The sequence below is a fragment of the Numenius arquata genome, chromosome 4 (genome assembly GCF_964106895.1).
Source record: "Numenius arquata chromosome 4, bNumArq3.hap1.1, whole genome shotgun sequence".
In the NCBI taxonomy this organism is placed as follows: Eukaryota; Metazoa; Chordata; class Aves; order Charadriiformes; family Scolopacidae; genus Numenius; species Numenius arquata.
In genome coordinates this window covers 29,838,284-29,862,273 of record NC_133579.1, presented here as the reverse complement: position 1 = coordinate 29,862,273, position 23,990 = coordinate 29,838,284, and the positions used below count along the sequence as shown (strand labels likewise).

General features: G+C 36.4%; 1 long non-coding RNA gene across 1 annotated transcript in view; it reads right to left on the bottom strand.

Moving 5' to 3' along the window:
- Window positions 1-10,286: 10,286 nt before the first annotated feature.
- Window positions 10,287-23,990, bottom strand: part of LOC141464110 (uncharacterized) — a 44,810-nt gene continuing 31,106 nt past the window's right edge. The window contains exons 2-4 of the long non-coding RNA XR_012463246.1: window positions 12,003-12,103; window positions 11,519-11,627; window positions 10,287-10,932 (exon numbers count right to left, since the gene is read on the bottom strand). This is a non-coding gene — a long non-coding RNA (uncharacterized lncRNA). The remainder of the gene's footprint in view (window positions 10,933-11,518; window positions 11,628-12,002; window positions 12,104-23,990) is intronic.

The following is a 23,990-nucleotide window of genomic DNA, read 5'->3' as shown; positions in this document are numbered from 1 at the left end:
TTCACTGAAAGGGTTATCAGACATTGGAATGGGCTGCCCAGGGAGGTGGTTGAGGCACCATCCCTGGAAGTGTTCAAAAGACAGGTTGACGTGGTGCTGAGAGACATGGTTTAGTGATGGTGTTGCATTTTGTTGTTTTATGAGTGTTTATTTTTGTCAGTTACGTTGATGGTTGGACAAGATGATCTTGAAGGTCCCTTCCAACCTAGAAGATTCTGTGATTCTGTGAATTTCACCAGTCTTTTTGGAAGAGATCCCATTTTGTTGTTATTGATATTTTGCTTTTCCAGTCATTTCAATAGGCTCATCCATCCTTGCTAGGCTTCCCCTTGGACACTATTTTTATTTCTTTTGAATTTCAGTCAAAACCTCATCTTTTATCAAAGACACAGTTATTCATTAGAAATAGCAAAACTGATTTTTCAGTCATGGATCAGAAATCTCCTAAAATGTTACCTTTTTTATCCAGTGGATTCAACAAATCTCACAGGCTTTGGATTTTACACAAAGCACAGGCCTCATCAATATTTAATATATACTTTCTTAACCAGGCTTCTTTATCCGAAAACTTTTAAGTATCACTTTAGACCGAACCTATTTGAAAGAGATCTTTTCTGTGTAATGAGCTACTATTAACTATCCTTGCATAACCAAGGAGCTTGCTGCTGCTGTGAAACTTCTGCCTACAAAGTTAAGGTATTAAAAGTCTCGTTTTATATCTGACAAGGCAGCTGTAGTGTTAAATTGATTTCAAAAATCAAAGGTATTTGCTAGAGCTGGAAAGTGGATGGGGAAGTGGACCTATCTCAAGATAAAGTTGAGGATGACAACAAGCTTCAATGTTCATAATTTTCAAACTCTTCAGTGCTCGTCTCCAAGAATCCCCCTCACATCTTCCTCACATTTTTGCTGAGGTCCTATGTTATAATTATTTTTTTTTCCTTTTTTTTTTTTTTTTGTTTTTTCCTTATTCTTTTGATTTCTTTTTTAGCACCTTATGTGGTAGGTGCTCAGTTTCCTAGCTCCTGTCCTTCATCACCACTCCTCTCTGTTTCAGGTTTCAACCAAGGTGCTTGCTGTCACAATGAAATAAAGGGCAACCTTGATCCACAAAAAAACCCCTTAACTATCAAACTTTGCTTTTCTTGGCTTGTTTTTCACCTCTGTGATCTTAGCTTTTACGCCCCTTTCCTACTGTTTAAGGAAATGAGTATTCTTTAATTATATAGGAATATGACCACACTAAAGCCAATTCTTATTAACTCCTGAAAAAGAGTGGTTTATGATTGACATAGAGAATTCTCACTGGAACACTAGTATGCCCTAAAAAATATCTGATCTTAAATAATAACCTCATGTGTAAGGCAACAGTAATCTGTTAACAAAGAAAGAAGATATGGTTATTTCCTTCTTGCTAGCTAGAGATAAGACAACTTCACTGTTTTATTTTTTAAAATAGCATTCCAACTTCCAAAAATGTTTTGGAAGACAGACATGTTTGAAAATGTACAGAGAACAGGGATCTCTGTAGGGAAAAAAAAAAAAAAAAGAAAAAAGAAAAGAAAAAAGAAAAGAATAAAGAAAAGAAAAAAGAAAGAAAAAAAACCCCATATTACTTATACTGAGAATGATGGAGATGAAATAGCAGATAGCATTGTGTAAACGTGAAATTCTGTTGTTTTCCTCTTCCTCAGTTCATGATATGAGATTTTTTAATATCTTAGGCTGTTATTTCTATCAATAAAAATGCAATAAACTGTCATTTTTAAACAATTTGTAGACTATTCATCTACTTTTAAAATACATTTTGTTATGTACTGCAATGAGAATTTGTGAGTTTTGCTTGTTAGAGCTCATATAGTGGCTATTAAGGGCACAGTAGAGAGCTGTGTTGTATAGTCTGCAAAATCTCCTAAATGCCATATCTTGCCACTGCAAGAACGCTTAGGCCAGATTTTTAATAGACCAGTGGTGACAGTGCATATGTGTCTAAGGACAATGCACATGCAGAAGAAGCTAATTAACATCAAACACTAATTAGTCCCTCAGTATTTAGCAATGAAGCATCAGCAGCTGTCTTAGATGCCATATGCTAATTAGCATTAATAAACTTCAGAAATAATTGTCTCCATTGTTCTGTGTCATAATACTCCCTCTAATTATACTTTGGAGAGCATTGCCTATAAATGGTAGAAGGCATTACATTGCATTGCTTGAAGTTTAATGAGCAATTTATGGCAACTTATGGCAATTAAAGAAGAATCTATATCAGAAAAAAAAAGAATAATACCAATTTTATAAGTCTGTAATTAACATGTTGGCTTGTACCTGTGCTCAGAAATTTTGTGAGATGGGAAGGAGATACATTTTTTTGTTATGTATGCTGTAGTGTATGCAGCAAAAGAATAAAAACCGTGATGTTTTAGTGTAATAGAACTGATTCACTGTCTCTGCATGCAAATGCTCCAAAAAACCAGTTTTATATCTCACATAAAATGGTGTGAGCTATCATGCTGGAGTGTTTATGCTCAGCTCTTGGATTTTATGGTTGTTCAGAATTCCATTTTTCTAATGGTGAGGAAATAAGAACAATATTATTTTTGGTTTACTCTAATCAATATGCATTATCCACTATGGATGTTTTTCCACATTTTTCCACATTTTTTTCCACAGGTTTGTGTTTTCTTTGCAGCATTGAAGAACTCTATGATTTATGGCTTTTTTTGATGTGCTTTTTTGTGTGCTTTGTTTTGTTTTGCCTTTTTTTTAATAAGAAATCCAGCAAAATAGGAAACACAAGTTTGATATTAGGCCTGTGGCATAAAACCTTAGACCACCTGAGATCCTGGAGGTCCATTTAGACTTGCCTGAAAACTTGTGACAAACATTGCTAAAGACATCCAGCACTACATTACAGGCAGTGCACTCTTCCATAAAATGATCCTTCTACACACATATTGCTCATTGTCTATATTGCCTGGTTTAAAGTATGTCAATAAAGCTAAGCAGTTCAAATATAGCAAGCATAAGCAATATTTGAGAACACCTCTTACCAAGGAATCCCACCAGGGTGAAAAAAAAAAGCAGGAAAGTGCACATACATAACATAGAAAGGCTAGTGAGGACAAAGAGGAACCAAGCTGAGCAATAGATCCAAAAAAGGGGCCTGTATCCTATAGAAAAACACCAAATAAAGCCCACCCTAGAAGACTTAGTTCCCAAGATGGGTCAAGAGCCAGCACAGGGCAACTTAGACACATGTTCTGACCGCGCTTTACCAGAAGCGCTAACAAATGTCTCTGCATTGTGCTTAAGTTTCAGTTACCTGTATTTGTGTACTTATTATGTCTTAAAACAAATGATCAAAGACCCTAACATGAAGCTTCCTTAGCTATTTGTTTTCTTCTTCTCTTCTTTTTCTTTCTGTATTTACAAGTCTCCTAACAGCTCAACTATAAGAATGGAAACTACTTAAATAAATCAACAAACAGACAAATATGTACATGCAGAAAAAGAGAAAAAACATTTTACTGAAAAATCCCTGTAAATTCAATAGTACGGCTAGTATCTTGTCCGAGATTTACATCATTAAGTAAGAGAGCAGTGGAGTGACATGGAGCTATCTTAAATTCTATGCATTTTGACACATGGTAGATGTTATTATCCCTGAAGGGTCTAAATTTTGAGGGTTTAGTATCAGATCCTTGGCACAAATAAGTGGGGCTGTTAGTTTTCCTTTGCAGAAAGTCTTTACCAAATTCAGAAGGGAAAAATAAAACAAACAAAACGAAAAGGAGGCGAACCAATAGTCCACTGCCAAAGGAACTGAACACTGTTCCATTATTCCATAATTAGGCTGTGGCTAATGGGACTTATCTTGACTGGAGACAGAAGCATCCTGAAGGGCTATATTGCAAACAGAAAATGTTGCTGTTCCACTATTTACTGATATGTTTTAAAAATTACACACCTTCATCCAGCAGCTTGTTAGGAATATCCAGGATGAGAGGAAGGCAGAGGGGTTATAGAAGCAGTTTAAAAAAAATAAATAGTGTAGCAATTGGTAAATCCATTAGTGTTTAACAGCCGTATGAAGTTGTAATCACTCAAGACCGTGACAGAACTTTGTAAAAGATGATTTCCTCCAAGGAAAGGGATCATTAGCTCATAGAAATTACTAATGTTAAGAGGGGTTATTAGTCTATTATTTCTATCAGTGCAGAACCTAAGTATGAAGATTTCAACGATTGCATTAATGCCTATAAAACAAGTGATTTGAAGTTGAAAGAATGCATATGCTTAGGATAAGTGCACATTCATATGAAAGCACACAATCTAACTTTTGCAGCTGGCATGGGTTTGAGGCACAAAATTCAGTTATAGGTTGTGTTTGGATTTGCAATTTATGATTAAGAGCATCTACAAATGATACTAATAAACACATATGCCCTCCTCATGGAATTAACAGTAAGGTTGTTAATGATGCAAGAGGAGCACCAGACTCTGGAACCGAGGTTTAACCCTGCAAACCAGCTTCTCAGCCGTAATTGAAGATGTTTGTATTCCAATTTACAATGATACTTGATTTCATATTTTCTCCCATTTTAAACCCATTTATTTGCCTTGTGCACCAGTGAGAAAGAAAGAAAGAAAGAAAGAAAGAAAGGAAACCTATCCCCTTCAAAGCAAACTAAGGTCATAATTATTTCACATGCATGCATAGTTACAATTTATTAGTGTATTAACAGTATGTCTACAAAATTAAGTAGATTGTGTATCCCTATTTGTGTTCAGAACATAAAACCGAAAAGATATCCCAATAAACACTTTTGTACACCTAAATTAGGAATAGCTTTCTTCATATGTTAAGAGATTTTCTTTCTGTTTTGCTGTAGCTTTGAAATGTTAAAAATAAAAACTATCTTTCAGAAAATGTATTACTTATTCAGACCCGAAGGGGTTTCTTCTAGTAGTTAAAACTTCAGCTTGGACTAACAAGGTGATTTGTGCATTTGTACTCAATCTTATTCTTTAACAAAAGTTTAATGCAATTGGTTTGGGGTTTTGGTTCCACAACAAACACTAGGGCTTTTGATAAAGCTTTTAACTGGAAACATTTCTACCTTTACTGTTTATCAAGTTTTTATAACAGAAGTTAATGTATTATGTAGGTAGTTGATTTAGGTACAGCATAATTTTTCTCATTTTATATTAACAAGATTTTCTCCTCCTGACAAGTTGATGTTTCCTGTTACAGTAAAATGTATCACAATGCAACATTTTTCTTGATTGTAAAGATATTAAAAAAATAAAAGGATAATTCAGTGCTTCATTTTTCCCAGCACTAATATATACAAAACCTCAACATTACCAAATTTCTGCATCTCAGTGCATGGACTTCTAAACTGCCCTTTCTCCTATGTATCAGAAACCCATCCACTGTGGACAAGGTGGTGGCAGGTAACTATTCCCAACAGAATGGATGGTGTGGAACCACACTGACTTCAAGGGGAGGAACAGAAGATATCCTAAATTCTTTAGATGTTCAGTGAGGGAGGACTATGAAAATAGAAATAAATTTTAAAAAATCATGGCACATTTTGCAGGCCCCAGTTCGGTGATATATTTGAGGAACTTGCTTTAAGGTATATAAAATTCCCCTGTTGGGACTTTTTAGGCATTTATCTTCTTAGAACTATTTATATGTGCCTTGGTGGAATTTGTGTAAACCCAGGTGCATTCTGGCTGTCTGAACACCTAAACAGTAATCCCACCTTTCTATTCAATACCCACAGGACAGATAAGCTCTAGACCCACATCTTTTTCTTTATAGCTGTTCCTTGAAGTAGCTAATAAGAATTTCTGGCCTTGTCTTCATGGAAGCTAGTGCTTTGTCTCCATTAGCAAACAATGAGACCCACTGGGATCACATTTGTAGAGTAAAATAGTGGATATTTCCTCTACTGTAAGTATATCTACACTGTGAGCGTTGCAGGAGGATTAATGTCAGACAGGATGTAGAGTGGTCCAGTCAACTGAATTCATACTAGTGGCCTCTGTGAGTGTGGTTCTGCACCATGTCTTCCAGTCTGGTTTCATCCAGAAAGAAAACTATCCATGCAATCCAAACAGATCCATAATGTAAATCAAAGCAGGGGGACAATTGAGAGTTTTGTTTCAAAAAGACAAGTCTTGATCAAAATGAGAAATACATCATAAATATACTCGAAGAGCCTGCAATTCTGACCTGTTTTCTCTTGCTCTCTACTGAGTAACCATGATTTCTACCTATAAATCAGAGCAGTTTGCATGTATGAAAAATTACAAAATAGTCATTCTTCTGTTAAATTCCAATAATCGTTATAACATTTACTCCTAACCATTGGGAACTTAGGACGGAGATATTTCATCTTCAAGAGACTTTCTGGACTTCACTTGTGAGTTTAAGTCAGTTCCTTATTGCAGAAATGTAATATATAGGGATGAACAGCCTCAATTGATTCTGAACATTCTCACTGTGACATAGGTAGTTTCATTATCCATCCTTTGTAGAATATTTTGGTAGCTTCTAACTTTCTTGTTTTCCACAGTTATCAAATATTGCCATAAGAAAGACTCTTGAGCTGGTATTGTTAGGTCACTAGCAAAAGTTCCTTCAATACTTGATGACGTTGGAAAAAATAAAAAATAAGAAAGCCGCATAATGTCAGATCAAAACCAGACACTGACAGGGATAACAAGACAAATGCTTGGAACAGTGCCATACTCAATCTTATGTCAGGTGAGGGACAATTTGAGTGAGAAATTTCTTCCATTTTGTATTCAGTCAAAAATTGAACAGTGAGGACCACAACCTTCAGTTTTTTGCTGTCATTATGACAGTATTTATTTTTATACAAGAAACACATTCATTTTATGTGTATTTTAGCTAAAGCAAATACATTTAAGAGACTTGTAGTCAAATTACAATTACTATATCAGCTTCCTTTAGTCTTTGCATAGTTTATTTTACCTATATAATTAAATTCAAGCACTTCAATTGACTAACAGAAATAGCAGATGGTTTTCACATATGGAAAAGGCAATTAATACCCATGACACATTTAGCATGTTCATTTTTATTAATTGCAGTGGATGTTCTCAGAAGCTAAGTATCTATTCTACCAGGCACTGTACAAATGTGGCAGGCTTGAACTAATGCTGATTTAATCATACTCATTCAGGAAACTGGATTCAGAGTCATTGGCCTGCTTAGACTTTAAATACAGATAAATTTTATTGGAGTGCCAAACCCTAACACCTGTTTCTACTGCTGTTCAACTATCTACCTCCAAATTCAGATTCGGATTCAGAAAGCACTCCTTTTACAATTTCATGGCAATTTATGTTGAACAGGTTTCTGCATCAACCTCCTACACTGAGGTAAAATTCACTGACAATTTCGTGCACGTGTCATACCCAGTCTAGATTCAGGTCAAACCACCACCTCACCTTCGCAAGTTTTATGTTGTGCTTCACTTTCAGAAGTGTTCAACAGTTGAAATACCTTAACCCTCTGGATTTACACGTCTTACAGTTTTAGGCTTCCTTCTCAAGCTCTGCTTTCTCAGACTCCAAGAGTTTTCATATTTCAGCACTTCCAAGGGTCTCAGGATCTCACCACCTCATTTTTCAGTTCTCCTTGTGCTTTTAGGTATCACTCTCTCATTTTGATAGATAGGATTCTTCAAGAACCCCAGAGCTGATCTCTTTTATAAAATGCCCAAATTCAGAACTGTGAAGAAACCCTGGGCTAGCTGGCTACTATTTCCTAGCCTTATACATCTGTTTTCCAAAGATTTACCAAATCATAAAAAACTTCCTATGGCCTCTAATTCTCAGCCTTTTCTCTTCCTACCTGGTCTTACAGTTTAGTATAGTTACTATTCCTAAATATAGCAGTCCAGAGTCCATGCATATAACAGAACTGATAATCTGTTCCCATTTTCAGAGGACCTGCTGTTATTCACAGATCCTCATGTTATGCACATTTACATTTTCTCTCTATCTGAGAGGGAGGACCATGTCTGGCATGGATGCTCCAGCTTCTTCATAGGTCAGATTCCCTGCAACCCAGGAAAAAAATTTTGGAAAAGAAAATAAACTAAACTAAAATAAAGTTAAAATCTTGTTTGAAAGAAAAAAAAAAATAATCCTTGTTTAAAATCATAGAATGCTGATAACAGCTATTTGGCTGCACATCTTGAATAAAGAATATTATAAGCAAACAAAACATGTCTTTTTAAAGTTCCTTTAATCTCTTCCAGTTACATAGAGTATCAGAGACAAACTGTCGTATTACATTTTCTTGATAAAAGGTCAGAGTGGAAAACACCAATTGCCTGAAGAAACTCTGAAAGTAACTTAGATAAATAGATAGATAGCTAACTATTTATTAGCTGAAAAGCACCACTGGTTCACAACAGACATTCTCAAAGATTCTCAGCAAGTACCATCTCCTGAGGATTTAGTGCCAGGACAGTTATGCCTCTGTAGAAACATATATGTACTTCGTAGTGGAAAACAGGGAAAAGACATTGTTATTTCACTAGAGAAGAAACAATCCAGTGTAAGCAGAGGTTTTTTTCTGTGAATTCTTTCCTATGGCAAATTTTCTTCTATATTTTGCCCCTACTGAGTCAATCCTGGATCAGGAGTGATATCACCCCTAAAATACAATCATTACTGTAGCTAGCTCTGAAGTGGAGGCGGGTATTTGGGTATTGTGTACATGTAGCATGTGCAACACACTAGCAGCAGCTATCTCTGGTAAGTTTTTCGTGGGGTTTTTTTGTGTTTTTTTTTGTTTGTTTGTTTGTTTTTGTGTAAAGCAAAGAAGTAGGAAGTTTTTGCAGAAGTAGAAATGACTGCATGTTTCTCATGCTAAGTGAACAAAGCAGTAGTAAAGAGATACTCTGTGTACATGGAGATACTAAAGGGAACTATAAAGTAAGAATAGGAGTAATAATAGTTTATTCTCACAGGTGATTCACTAAATAATAGAATCTCCAATAAATCTCCAACCTTTCTGGCAGGGTGTCATTACAGCAAGACATTACTTATATTGACATGATACACTCTTATGTCCACCTGATTGACTGCCAATGTGGCAGCCACCAGAGCAGAAATACTTGCACTTCACACATTCTTTGTAAGCTGCCAGCAATCTTATTTTTAATATATAAAAAAGGAAGATTTTTGCTTCATTACTTAGGACTGATGATGTGGAATATTTTACAACTTACCTACCATAACAGATGATCCTTTCATTATACAGACTAGCAAGTCTCACAGGCAGTAAGCACTTTGGCCCTTAATAAATGTTGTGGGAGATGTTATTTTTGCAGGAGAGCAGAAAAACCCAAGGACTGAGTGATTTGCATCTTTTTTATATGACTGTTTTTACAACTCAGACAGTTGTGGTATAGCTGACAAACTGATCTGTGATCTAACAATTGAAAAGAAAAAATAAGTTTAAAATTAATGGCAGATGGGGACAATTTAACCCTCTGTAAGACTTCTAAGTTTATCAGAAACAATGAAATACATTGCAAAATTATCTCCTCTACTTAGACTTCAGAAGTGCTACCATCAGTGCAGTAAACCAAAATAACGTGAAGGGAAATAAAAGCGCACTTTGGGCTAAAACATTAAAGCCACGCTATTGCTTTAGATGTGAATATGTCAGTCATCCGACTGATTTTCTGGGATGGTCTGCAAGATATGTAAATTGAAAACAATGTCAAATGTAAAAGGAACATCAAAGTAGCTGTGCTACACTTGAAGACAGATGGAAACACAACACCTCCAGCTTTACACTAATAAAGTCTAAACTGCTTGTGTCTAAAAATAATGATCAGATTGTTCAACTGGTTTTAATTATTGATAAAACATAACTTTCCATATATCCATACTTGAAAATATTGACTTTGAAGTCAATACTTCAAAGTATTCAAAATACTTCAAACCAAAGTGCTTGAAGATGGGCAGAATGAAATTTATAATAAATTGTGTACACATTAAATTCAAAGGTTTAAAAGAGTCTGCTTACTTTACTCATATTCGATTTTCCTTTTGCTTTCTAATTTATTGCAGATTTAATTTAGTGTTTTTCACTTAGTAAAGCACCATTTTATTTCAACAAGGAGGTAAAAATCTGGTGTAAGAGTAATCAGTAAGTGTATTTTTTCAAGCTAAGTTCAAACTAAGATTGTAAGAAACAATGAAGAAAGACAGAACATAGATCTAGTAACTGGAACACAAGAATATATCTTTATTGAAAATGAGTTGGAGAGAGGAGAGATACTGCAATAATAACACTCTGGGTGAGAACGATTGTTACAGGGGATATTTGCCTTTATTTACAATAACTTCCATGCATTAATAACAATTGGTTTTCTCCATAATCATAGCAAGAAATCAGTTAAAATGTCATGATTAGCCTTGAACTTAATATAATGCCATATTTTACTGAACTTCATTCTCTGTTTTAATCTTTCTTATAGTCCTGAAAAAATAAAATTTAGAAGAGCCTAGTTTTCACTTCAGGTTACCTTTTGTTGTCGTTATTGTTGTTTTTATTGTGGTTTTCTGATGTTTTTCCTTTATGGTTAATCCTTTTATTTACAGTCAAAGCCAGTGATGTTTTCCACTCTTTATACCCTATGTTACTGCATTAGTCCACTTCTCAATGTTGTGATCCACACTCGTCAATATAGTTATCATTATACTTATCAGCTCAGTACCAGGCATCTGGTTTCATTACTCCTCTATCAAATTCTCTACATATCACAATCCCTGTCTGATTTTCTGAAAGGATGTTTTGCTGTTAACTTCTCCAGTCTTTGAAGTTCTCAGTGTTTCTGCTCATGCTGCTGCAGTTTCATGTTGCTTCTGTCAAAAAAGCCAAATGAAGCAGTTTATACAATCCTGAATTTTTTATAAAACCTTTTTCACAACCAGGTGCCTCTCATCTTTATATCACATAAGGTCCATTATTTACTTTATTCTCTCAAAAATGATGAAACAACTGTTTCCCAGGGAAATACTGAAAGATGTATATCAATCCAAGTTAGGATTGTCACAGAATGAGACTAAGTGACTAAGTAATTGGTGAATTTTTCCTCTGGGTGATCAGTGAAACTTCAGGTTCACCTTAAAATGGAAAAATTATCACTTCCAAATATATATTGTATACATTTTTGCACATTTTATTTCTGGAGGGAATCAGCAACAAACATTACTTATTCATATATAAGAATGATACGTGCCAAGCATGATTAAATGCCAAGTTGTATAAATGCCACTGAGAGTTTTGAAAGTACTTAGTTACTGAATTTACTTTGATATCCATGGAATTTAGAGTTATATATATTTTAAATTCCCAAATAAAGAGGACTACTCTGATGTTGACTGCTTTATTTTGTCAGCAGTGTCACAAATAAAAGGTTTCCCATGCAATTTGTAGCAGCAGGCCTACCTGTAGACTATCTGTAGCAACAGAACCACAAGAAAAGATTTCGGTTGTTCTCAAGTAACATCTTGCAAAGAGTACAGGCTGGATTACACTGAAAAGGTGATGCAATAATCTAGAAAGTTGAGTGAGAGAGCGGTTGCTTGAAATGACAGAATCAAAAACTATTAAACTGACTGGAATAGTACTACATTCTCACTGACAGCTGTCTTAATACGTGTTTTGAAACATCTCGTCAATATGAAATGCATTGAAAAGCAACTTCTTTAGTTAACCATAAAACTTCTAATGCAAAATATTCTATCCTTCTACCAATAAAGAATGTATCTCAATTTACCTGCATAATTACAGATCAAATCAGTCACAACTGACCGTCTGGTGTTTTTGTAATGCCTAATGATGTCACTGTCACCTGGAAAACGCGATTTCTGAGACTGCAGAGGGGTAGAAGCTGGCCGAATGAGACAGCTCTTTGCTAAGGGATGCTTACCAGAGATGAACAAACTCTTGACCTTTGATGAATTTTCACAGGAACAGACATGCCTGAAGCCTGTTGTGGAAGGGACCATAGATATGATGGCTACTTGAAGTCTGTGAAAGATCAACACAAACAAAAGGCTTCTGTAGTGGTTTTGACATTCTTGTTTGAGCTTGAATGGATCAATGAAGAGATGGGCCATCTTCATCACGGGGATCAGAATATCTATCGACCTGTCTGAATAGCTTGGGCACTCCACAGCTATACTAGTGAAAGGTAAAACAAATTCACATTTATTTTACTGATAGTATATGAGCAAGTGTTGGAAAAAACAAAATGAAAATGTTTCTATGCTATCTGGACATTTACACTGGTGGAAAAAAATGCAACCTTTTTCAGCAGGATTAAAAAGATTGGTAATGTGAGAGACAGACATTTTCAAAATTAGAAGGAACAGTTGTAGGAAACAGAGGCTAGCTGACTGTTAGGGAGAGCTGCATAAACTTCCTCAGATTTTCATGCTCTAAGGCAGCCATTTTAACTCAGTTGGCTGCTCCAGACAGGATGGTCCATGGGACCATCTGAGACAAACTGTAGTAGGATCCAGTTCAGGCACTTACCACAACTTGCTGGCCTTACCTTTCCATACTCTGCCTATGAGTTTCAAAGCTGATGTCTTATTCCCCATTTATTCCCCTTGTCTGTATTTAATATTTAGTCAAAATAGACAAGAATACTGTTGCTATCCATACTTTTATAATGGAGATGCATCATAAATGGGGACTGTGAAAATGAGACAGCTGATGAGCCTAACAAGGGATTTACAACTGCATCAGTAGAATGTACAGTTGATTAAAGCTTTAAAACTAGGTCTAAACTACAATATTATAGTCTACTATAACTATAAACATCAATGAGATATAACTGCATGGCCAAAACCTATCTAATAATAGCAATATTGTTTCAGTCTAGGTTTTTATTGCTTAGTGCACAAAGATATGAGTTCTAAGGGATACTCTCTCATTTTCACCAATTCAGAACACAATACTGATATTGCCGTCATTGGCAGGTATGTCCAATTCTCTTTTTTAATCTCATTTGCCTTACTGAATTTGTCCTGATTCTAAAAACACAACTTCGGTCGTTGCACTATAGTCAACACGAGCATCTGTGCTTTTGGGGGGATCATCTAAGAAGTCTTAAATTTACCTTTTCAATTGTATCAACTCAGTTTTCAGAACATAAGGACTTTCAATGAAAAAAGTAAAATTCAGTACCTGAGTTTCTCTTATACAGATTTCTCTAGTATAGATATTATAGATATCATTTTTTTAGATTTTTTTTTTGAGGTATAACACCTTAGGCATCAGTGCAACTCATGATTTGATAGTGAGATGAATCATTTGTCTAGAGCAAGATTTCACAAAAATAACAAATATATTACTTCTTTCCATTTTTGAAAGGTTGGTATAATGAATTTTGATTACAGTGCTACTTTACATAAAAATATTTGCCTAATATGCCTTATTTTCATAGCAGTACAGGTTTATTTTCTTCTATTTTCCTTGCATTAAGGATAAATCCTAATTTGCTTTCTGAGAATTACTACAAACTCAATTTACAAAATGAAACCCTGGGGCCTGGTGGACACTGACAGTGATACGATAAACAGTTCTGCTCTGTTACAGTATTTTGCTTGAAGCCAGAAAACAGCTTCAAGTTCAGAAATTTCAGAATAAAAACTAACAAGCAAACACAGAATGCTAAAGTGTTTAGTAATGATTTATTCTTTTTTTCCTCAGGAACCATTGCAAATAAAGGGGAGACTAAAACAAAAAAGTATTACCTATAAAATGGCAAACAAATTATGATTAAAAACATAAATAATTTATAACAAAACATCTGAAAGCTTTTTCTGAAGCGTTTTGCTTTATTTCCTTTATGTTCTGACATGGCAGATTACAAATTAATTATTACGATCTACTGTACAGCCCATTGCATGGCACAGATTCCTCAGCCACGGTTCTTACATGACCTACACTTGACTTGCTTATCTACATGACTGCAGAGGGATGCTAGACTATAATTCATTTTTGCACTAATATGACAACTATTCAAGCTATTAGGCAGTACAAATTCTTAAATGCTAGTGAAGTTTTGGCCTTTGTATTCAGTTAGAACAAGACACACATTTTCTCAATGCCTCATTTTGTCCTAGGTACTGTATTAGGACATTTTTATGAATGAAGATGATCTAGTGTCAGAAGTGAAGCCATCTCTACATGTTTTGCACTGATATGGCCTATTCTCATTAAAATGTAGGTCATAAAGATATTAAAACTCTATAAAAGGGTTTTGTTTCTTCACCAGCCACAAGAAGCACACTAAGATGTCTCTAGAAGGGCTGGGAATAAAGTTTTCAGAGAAATCAGATTGATTCTGAATGAGCAGTAAAGCAAGAGGAGATCTCCAGCAGGGGTTACCTTTTTCATTCATCTCTCTCTTTCTTCATTCTTTCCTTCTTTGACTACACTAATTCTTTGAAAGACTCGTAGTCTTTCCCATAGTTCTAAAAGGGTTATTAGAAAAACTAAATTTGTTGACATCTATACTGAATAGATATACTATAACAGTAAACACACTGAAAAAGTTTAAACAAAACAAAAGTTCCCCAGAGGCTATGTGGTACTGAGATATGGAAAGAGGTATAAAGGGAAGCAACGAAATAAATACTAATGTTATAGTTCTGGCAGTTGTTACATTAACATTATCTTTCTCTTTGCCATTTAAAAGTAACAGATTGCAGGAGGGTGATTTCTTTTAAATAAACAACCTTTCTTAAATTTTTCTATAGAGTGATATTTCTCTGCTGATCTTCATGCCCCTCCTGGTAGATGGCAACTGGCTGATCTATTCACGCTAACTTTTCTAAAGGCTTTCTCTTGTCAGCTTTGATGTAATGAACAGTTGTTGAAGCATCAATTAGCTTAGTAATGGAATTTGCTGATAGGTCATTTGTTAATGACAAACTGCCTGTGCTAGGTCTTCTAAAGCAGGAAGAGGTTCCTGGTGTGGAAGCAAATCTACCATGCATATACTTATATATCTTAAGTATCATGTATTTGTAATTTGTGTGTGCATGTGTCTGCCACATATTATGTCAGCCATGATGCCTTGAATTAAGGAGACAGCAGCATGGTAGCATACTATGGTTTGAAAGTCTACTATTCATAATCATTATTCATACTCATTGACCCTGGGAACTACCAACCAGTCAGCCTCACCTCTGTACCCAGTAAGATCTTGGAACAGATCCTCCTGAAAATATCTTAACACACATCTTAAAACATATGGAAGACAGGGAGGTGATTACAGACAGCCAACATGGCTTCACCGGGCGAAAATTGTGCCTGCCTAATCTAGTGGCCTTCTAGTGGACTGTATCAGTGAACAAGGGAAGAGCTACAGATGTCATCTACCTGGACTTGTGGAGTCTCCTTCTCTGGAGGTATTCCAGTATCTGGAGATATTCTGGATTCATTCCTCTCCAACCTGCTCTAGGTGAACATGCTTTGGCAGGGGGTTGGACTAGATGATCTCCGAAGGTCCCTTCCAACTTCTACTGTTCTGTGATTCTCTAAGACCTTTGATACAGTCCCCCACAACATTCTTGCCACTAAATTGGAGAGATATAGGTTTTATGGACAGACTGTGGATATGGAATTGGCTGGATGGCTGTGTCCAGTCGATGGCTCAATATCTAAGTGGAATCCTGTGATGAGCAGTGTCCCTCAAGAGTCTGCACTCAATCATTTGCTCATAAAATGACTCTTATTTTTCTGTAAACCCAACCTAAGAAACTTTATCGGTATAGACTTCCTGCACTAGACAATTTTTAACTCCAAAGTGATCTATTTGTGTGCCTGTAAATTAAAGGCATAAGTGAGTGAGGTATAAAAAAAAACTTCATATGTTCTTTTAGAAGAAAAGTTAGAGGGTAAAGCCTGTAGTGTTCTAAATATGTGATTGCATATAACAAAATTATATTGCATCTAACAGCAAAAAAGCTCAGGTCCTTCCATCCCTCATTTTCACTGCTTGCATAGCATGGACAGTGCAAGCTCAGATTTTTCTGCATCTGCTAATATATACATGTCATTGCATTGCAGTGGGAGCAAATAATTGTGTCTATGTTGTAGCCACTATGAAAAATAAACACAGCAAGAAAATCAGCAGGCAAGTACCTTTTATGTTACTTTATCAGCTGATCAGCAGGAGGTACTGGTTCCTTCAACAGCTGTCACTTTCCTTGCTCCTCTACATATATTCCTCATCATGCAGAGGAGCCAAGGTCAGGCCACATAACTGCATCACCTTCAAAATACCAGCATGGCTGAGCTTTCCCAGCCAAGTGAATGGCTGAGAGAAAGATAGATGATGTTGCTTTCAAACCAACCTTCCCATTCCACAATACTCTGAACAGCTGCTAAGCCACCTGGCCTGCCACAAGATTATACCTTATTTAATTCTGATCCACCAGAACTCAAATATTGCATAGCATTACTATTTCTGACTGAACGAAAAAAAAATATTTTTTTCACATTGTCAGACTTTGGATAAAACCTGTTTTCAGTAAATGATGCAGCTCTACTAAGAAAGTTACAAAAGATTAATAAACTCCACTAACTAGGTAGCTGTTATTAAGAAAAGCATTCAATGTACATGCATATGGCAAAGTTTGAACAGAAGTTGGAGACTAAGAGGATTCTTTTGTGATGGCTTCAGAACACAGAGCCTTGGGCACTGAGTCATCTGTACTCTGAGTATTTAGCCATTTGTCAGAGAGATAGTATATTGGGTTTGCATCATAAGGTTTTGGTAGCAGGGTGGCTACAGGAGTGGCTTCTGTGAGAAGCTGCTAGAAGCTTCTCCTATGTCCAATAGAGCTAATGCCAGCTGGTTCAAGACAGACCACCACTGGCAAAGGCCAGTTCCACTCAGTGACAGTGGTAGCACCTCCATGATAACATATTTAAGAAGGAGGAAAAAAACCCAACCCTGCTCAACAGCAATTACAGCCAGAGAGAGGACTGAGAATATGTGAAAGCAACAACTCTGCAGACACCAAGGTCAGTGAAGAAGGAGGGGGAAGGGGTGCTCCAGGCACTGGAGCAGAGATTTCCCAGCAGCCCGTGATGAAGACTATGGTGAGGCAAGCTGTCCCCCTGCAGCCCATGGAGGTTAAAAGCAGAGCAGATATCCACCTGTAGCCCATGGAGGACCCCATACCAGAGCAGGTAGATGCCCAAAGGAGGTTGTGACCCTGTTGGAAGCTCACACTGGAGAAGGTCCTGGCAGGACTTGTGGCTCAGTGGAGGGAGGAACCAATGCTTGAGCAGGTTTACTGGCAAGACTTGTGACCTCATTGAAGGGACCCACGCTGGAGCAGTTTGTGAAGAACTGCAGCCTGTGGGAAGGACTCACATTGGAGAAGTTCATGGAGAACTGTCTCCTGTGGGACGGATCCCACATTGGATCAGCTGAAGAGTGTGAGAAGTCCTCCTGAGGAGGAAGGAGTGGCAGAGACAACGTGATGAACTGAACACAGCCTCCATTCACCATCTCCCTGCGGCATGGGGGGGGAGGAGGTACAAAATCAGGAGTGAAGCTGAAGGCAGAAAGAAGGAAGGGGTGGGGGGAAGGTGTTTTTAAGATTTGGTTTTATTTCTCATTATTCTACTTTGATTTTATTGGTAATAAATTAATTTTCCCCAAATCAAGTCTATTTTTCCGTGAAGTTAATTGCTGCATGATTTCTCCCTGTCCTTATCTTGACCCACAAGGCTTTAAGTATATTTTCTCTTCCCTGTCCAGCTGAGGAGGGGAGCAATAGAGTATGATGGGCACCTGGCATCTAGCAAGGGTCCACAGATAGTAAAGACTGAGGAAACTGAAGAGAAAGTGGAGAAAAAGTATCACACATAGCCATGGAGGGAGTGCTGATGTTAGACCTGCCCCTCCCACCCCCAAAGAAAAGTTTTGTAAAAAAAAGGCAGGATTTTAGCAAACACACCTGGAAGACTTGGAGGTACAACTTGCACATTTTCAACTAAAGAATCTTTCTGCAAGCTCATCACTAATGGGAAGGTTGTGATCGGCTCATTGATATAAAAGATATATTCAAGGTCAATAAGACAGCACCATCAACACCAAATGTACTCTTTGCACCCACATCCACCAGGTGATGTGGTGACTTTCAAGAAGTTCCAGCAACTAAAGCCTGCTTTATGGAAGACTTGTCAAAGGGTCTGTTGCATCCTGATTTGTCATGAGAAAGATTATAGGAAAACCTAACAAAATGAAGAATCATATGGTACTCAGAAAATAAGATGATCCTGCCATGCTATTAATGGTAGCATACAGGTGCTTGTGTTTTCTTTCAAGTACCAGACCCAGATGGCTAGGTTATAGCAACCTGTTTACAAAAAGGATTTGGGGAAAGATCCACAGAACTGAGCACCTGAAGCCTCATCTCTGTATTTGCATTCTGCAGAAATTGGACAGAAAATATAATTGCTGACCACCTGAATGAATATGTTTTTTTGAGGAAGAGTTAACATGTTTTTTCTTAAGAAAATTATTTCCCGTAAAACTAATGGACAACTTTGAAAAAAAAAAAAAAAAAGTAATTAAGAAGTCTCTGGAGAAGAGCAACATCATAGAGGTCCTTAAAGAAATTAAGTAGCAGTGAAAATATGAACTCATTGGTAATTGACTAAAAGATAGAAGAGAAAAAGAAGGTGAATGGTCAAACCTAATAACATCAACAAGTGGAATTTGATACAGATACAGGGTGCATAGGAGAAAAATGTCTTATTCTGTATCTTTGAAGTGTCCTTTACCAAATAATTATGTCTATGAGAACAACAGGGTAGAGCTCAATGTTGGTTAAGAAAAAAGGAAGTATTAGGAAAGCAAGAGAAGAAAAAAAATTAAACGATTACATGACCTCACATTTTGCATGTTGTATGCAGACACCCCCTTTATCACAAAAATATACAGTGCAACTTGGAAAAGACAGAGAAGGGCAGTAGAAATGGCAAAACAGGTTGCACCAAACATGTAAGGAATGCACAGATAGTGTAAATTTCTATTCAGGTAACAACTAAATGGACTAAAACCTGAAGGTGTAGAAGAGACGTGAGATAATAGCATATAAAAATATGACTAACAGGGAAAGAGCAAATAGGAAATGAATGTTAATAAATTTTCTACTACCAGAACTAGGGGATATAAAACCAAACCAAAACAACAACCTGTTAGGACTCAGTCCAAAGCAAACTGAAGTACTTCATCTGGTGTGTAGCTAAACCATAAAACTTGAAAGCATTTGTTTTGGACATTAAACAAGTATCTATGGTCATCATGAGTTTCCTGGGAAGTGCCACTGAAGCTTGCTGTTTTCTTAGGCTGTTCTGGCATCTACTTGTAGTCACCAGTACCAAGTTATAACTGGTATTGATGAACCTCTGATGTGGACAGCTTATATATTCATCTAATATTGACAATTCATTTTCCTACAGAAGAAGGAACACAAATTCCATTAATCTTTCAAGGTAAAAATAACTATCAAAATAAATGGGTCGGTCTGTGTGTGAACCTAATTAGAATTGCATTTCTGCATTAAGAGTCACTAATTCTTACATTGTTAGTAGGTTAGATCTGTTACTGTCTTGGTCACAAAATCATTGCTGATCTTTCCAGAATAATAAGCAAGGAAGACTGCTAGATTCAGGTAACTTGTACTAGGCAGAATCAAGCAGATACCTGTATTTTTAGATATTTTTAGGTATTAAAAAATCCATTATCTGGTAATATTACATAGACTATCAGTTGATTAAATAAAGACCAGCTTAACATGTTACCCCTGTTCAGATCTATTTCTGTTTTCCTGATGTTGTCAGGAACAAACTCTAACCTCATTGAAGCAAGGACATAGGTTTCTTTAAATTAAGAATAGCATTTTCACTGTATTTGTCTTTGTTCAGTGCTCTTAAAATATGTATAGTAACATCAGAAAAGCTAATAGACAGAGTATTGAATATATTTCATTGAAAATTTGAGATTCAGACCTTTTTTTAGTCGACCTACACTTATTATCATCTATGGGAGCTAACTGTTAACAGGGTTGCTCAAATAATTCTCATATAAGATAGAGAAAATGCAGTAAAATAAAGTGTCAGATATTATACCTCCTGCCTTGTCCTACTACGAGCTGAGCCAATAGGCAACTTATGAAAAAATTAAATTAGTTCTGCAATCTACTCATTAGATTTATATATTTTATATGCTGTTATTATCAGCAAATTATATAATTATAACTATTATTATATATTTATTATAGAAGGATTTATAGACCTTGTTTTGCTATCTCCTGCTTGCTGAATAGAGTATAAGGGTTGAAGAAAGGGTGGTGCAAGAGAGCAAGACAGATGAACATAATAGACTGAGGATAACAGGTAGTAGAAGAAAAAAATCATAGCTCCACAATTAGTTTTGTTGCTATGGTTTCTCTGGATTTGGAGAAGATAAGCTAAAATGAAGAAAAAAATATGGTAGGGGGAGAAAAGTTGTGAATAAGCAGAGAAAGTGTGGAAGGAAATTAGAATGAAAGGACAGGGAGAGAGAAAGTGAAAGATCTAAGGAAGCAGGTGGTCCCACCTGTCATTAGAAAAGAAATCCAACCAAAGAGAGCTCGTAAAAAAAAGCAAATATCACATCTGGTCATTTGTTATAGTGGGCTGTTTTTTTCTTCTCTTTTTTTTTTTTTTTTTTTTCTTGAGTTCAAATGTTAGAACTCCTCTAAGCAGCTCTGTCAAATGGCATGGTCAAATGGAAAGACAGCACTGTTTTATGCTCATATCTGAGGTAGTTTCCCAGCTGTTCCTACTGAACCTTCTGAGGCATTGGTCTGGCTTATCCCTGCTCCATTAATCTGTCTGCATAGGTTACACCATTTGTGTGTGTCTACCTTGCAAAAAAATAAAGTAAAATGCTTATCACAAATATGAAATTTTGTAGTTTCCATTATTAACCTCTTTTCACCTCTTTTTTGCATGTTTCTGTCTTTCTTATTTCATAAAAATGATAGTGAATTCTAATGACATAAAAAATTACCAAAGGAATGATACTTTTAATTTCATTTTTTGCAGATACTAAATTACAATGTCTTCATTGCATGGAAATGTGTCATGCCTATCAAAGAATACTATGTATTTGATTTGGAGATAAGTCTAAAAGTAAATAAGAAAATCATAGAATCATAGAATCATCTAGGTTGGAAGAGACCCTTGGGATCATCGAGTCCAACCACCTACCCTACTCTACAAAGTTCTCCCCTATATCATATCCCCCAACACCACATCTAAATGGCTCTTAAACACATCCAGGGATGGTGACTCAACCACCTCCCTGGGCAGCCTATTCCAATGCCCGACCACTCTTTCTGTGAAAAATTCTTTCCTAATCTTCAGCCTAAACCTACCCTGTTGGAGCTTGAAGCCATTCCCTCTCGTTCTGTCATTAGTTACCTGTGCAAAGAGACCAGCACCAACCTCTCTACAGTGTCCTTTCAAGTAGTTGTAGAGAGTGATGAGGTCTCCCCTCAGCCTCCTCTTCCTCATACTAAACAGTCCCAGCTCCTTCAACCGCTCTTCATATGATTTGTTTTCCAGGCCCTTCACCAGCCAAATAGTTGGGTCACTATCATGTTTAGAAAGACATATTAGCAAACAGTGGGAAACTATAATTAAATAACGCAACTGGTTAGTATTGGGTTTTTGGAAACATGTATTACTGCTTTCAGTCTGAACACATACAGCTTTCAACTTAATGGGCACAAAAAACATCAACAGAAGTCTAACATACAGAGGAAACTACATTTCAAAAGTGAAAGGGACCATAGCAATACTTTAAGAGAACAAAAGTTACATGATAGTACTTAAAATAAAGGTTATTGTTGGTTAGATTTGTGTAGATAGTGATAAATAGGAAGAAAATAGAAAGCTTTAGTTCTCTAGCTTTTACATCTGAAAAAAGATTGTGAAATACTTGATTTCATTTCCTTTGATTTGGTCAATTGTTTATTATTTCCATACCTCATTTAACAGAATCTACTAATTATTTTGGCTTTTATTCTAAAAGTGAATCCTAGTGAATCAAGAGAGACTTCATGCCATAGTTTTTCTCAAGAAAATATGCCAGAAATATGAAGAATGATCCTTTATCATTGTTGTAGCTACTCTACAGAAACCTAATAAACAAGTTTATCAGTGGAGTCCCTCAAAACACAATTTTGGCAAAATATTGAATATTCACTTTGAAGTAGAGAGTGCAATTTATTTTATGCTTGTAAAAGGCTCACAAAATATTCCCTACTATCATACACAAAATAATAATAGATTTTGCTATCTTTTAAAATTTGTTGTTAAGGCAGATCAATTTTGGTATTGATATTCCAGATGCTTACTCCAGTGAACAGGACTTAAATTACAATATTCATTGAATTAAGGAAAAAGGAAATATAATTAACTGCTTACATTTTGCTTTTCAGACCTAGAGTTTTTCGGTCAAATGCTTATATTTTAAACAGCTATTAGGTATTAGTCATATAAAATATTACAAAAAAATGTCAATAAGTAGCCTGAAAGAGATATGATTTGGGATAAATCACAGCTACAGTATTATGTATAAAGCTTTGATAAAGAGACACACATACTTAGTAATCTACAATTTTATACCCACTACATATACTTGAAAAACCAGTAGTGATATCAGAAGGACAAATTTCAGCCTGGCTGTAATTACTAGTTCAGAATACTATTTATTAACCATGTTTTCATTTATTAATCAGTGGCTGAAAATATTGTGGTGGGTTGACCCTTGTGGGCTGCCAGACACCCACCCAACTTCTCTCAGGACAGAGGGAGAAAATAAGATGGAAAAACTCATGGGTTGAGATAAAGACAGGGAGATCAGTTACCACCTACCATCATGGGCAAAACAGAGTCGACTTGGGGATGATCAGTTTAATTTATGGCCAATTAAAAATAAAGTAGGATGGTGAGGAAAAAAAAACAAAAACTAAAAAGACCTTCCCCCTACCACTTCTTATTCCCTAGCTCAATTCCTTCCTTCTTGACTCCCCTACTTCCTCCCCCCCCGCCAAGAAGAACAGGTGAATGGGGAATGGGTGGGTTGCAGTAAGTCCATAACAGTTCTTTTCTGCCACTTGTTCCTCCTCACACTTTTCTCCTACGTTAGCGTGTGTCCTCCATGGGCTGCAGTCCTTCAGGAAACATCCACCCACTCCAGCATGGGGTCCTCCTCATGGGCTGCAGTGTGGATATCTGCTCCAGCATGGTATTCTTCACAGGCTGCAAAGGAGTCTCTGCTCTGGCAGCTGGAGCACCTCCTCCCTTTTTCTTTCACTTTGGTGTTTCCAGGATTGTTTCTCTCTCATTTTTTTTCTCAGTCCTCTCTCTCCAATTCTGTACAGCAGGTTTTTTACCCTTTCCTAAACACATTTTCCCAGAGATGTCAACGTCTTTGCTGAGGGGTTCAGATGTGTCCTGCCATGAGTCCACTGGAATTGTCTGAAACTGGCTGTGTTTGGCACAGGGCAGCCTCTGGCCCCTTCTCTTCCCTGCAGCATCCCAGCTGGCAAAATCCTGACACCTACATCCAGCAAAAATGTGTATAATGGAACTTCACAATTACTCTGAATACTTGGACTGAAATATAAGACCATTCTGTAATTCCAAAGAGTGGAACTCAATATTGAATTATGGATTTAATTTATGAATTTATGCTAGAGTTGTAAATAAATATGAACAACTTTGCATAACAAGTTCATTTTGAAACAGAAGTTATTCTTTATGCACTTACATATATATACGTGCACACACATATACACATACACTTACATGTATACATGTATTT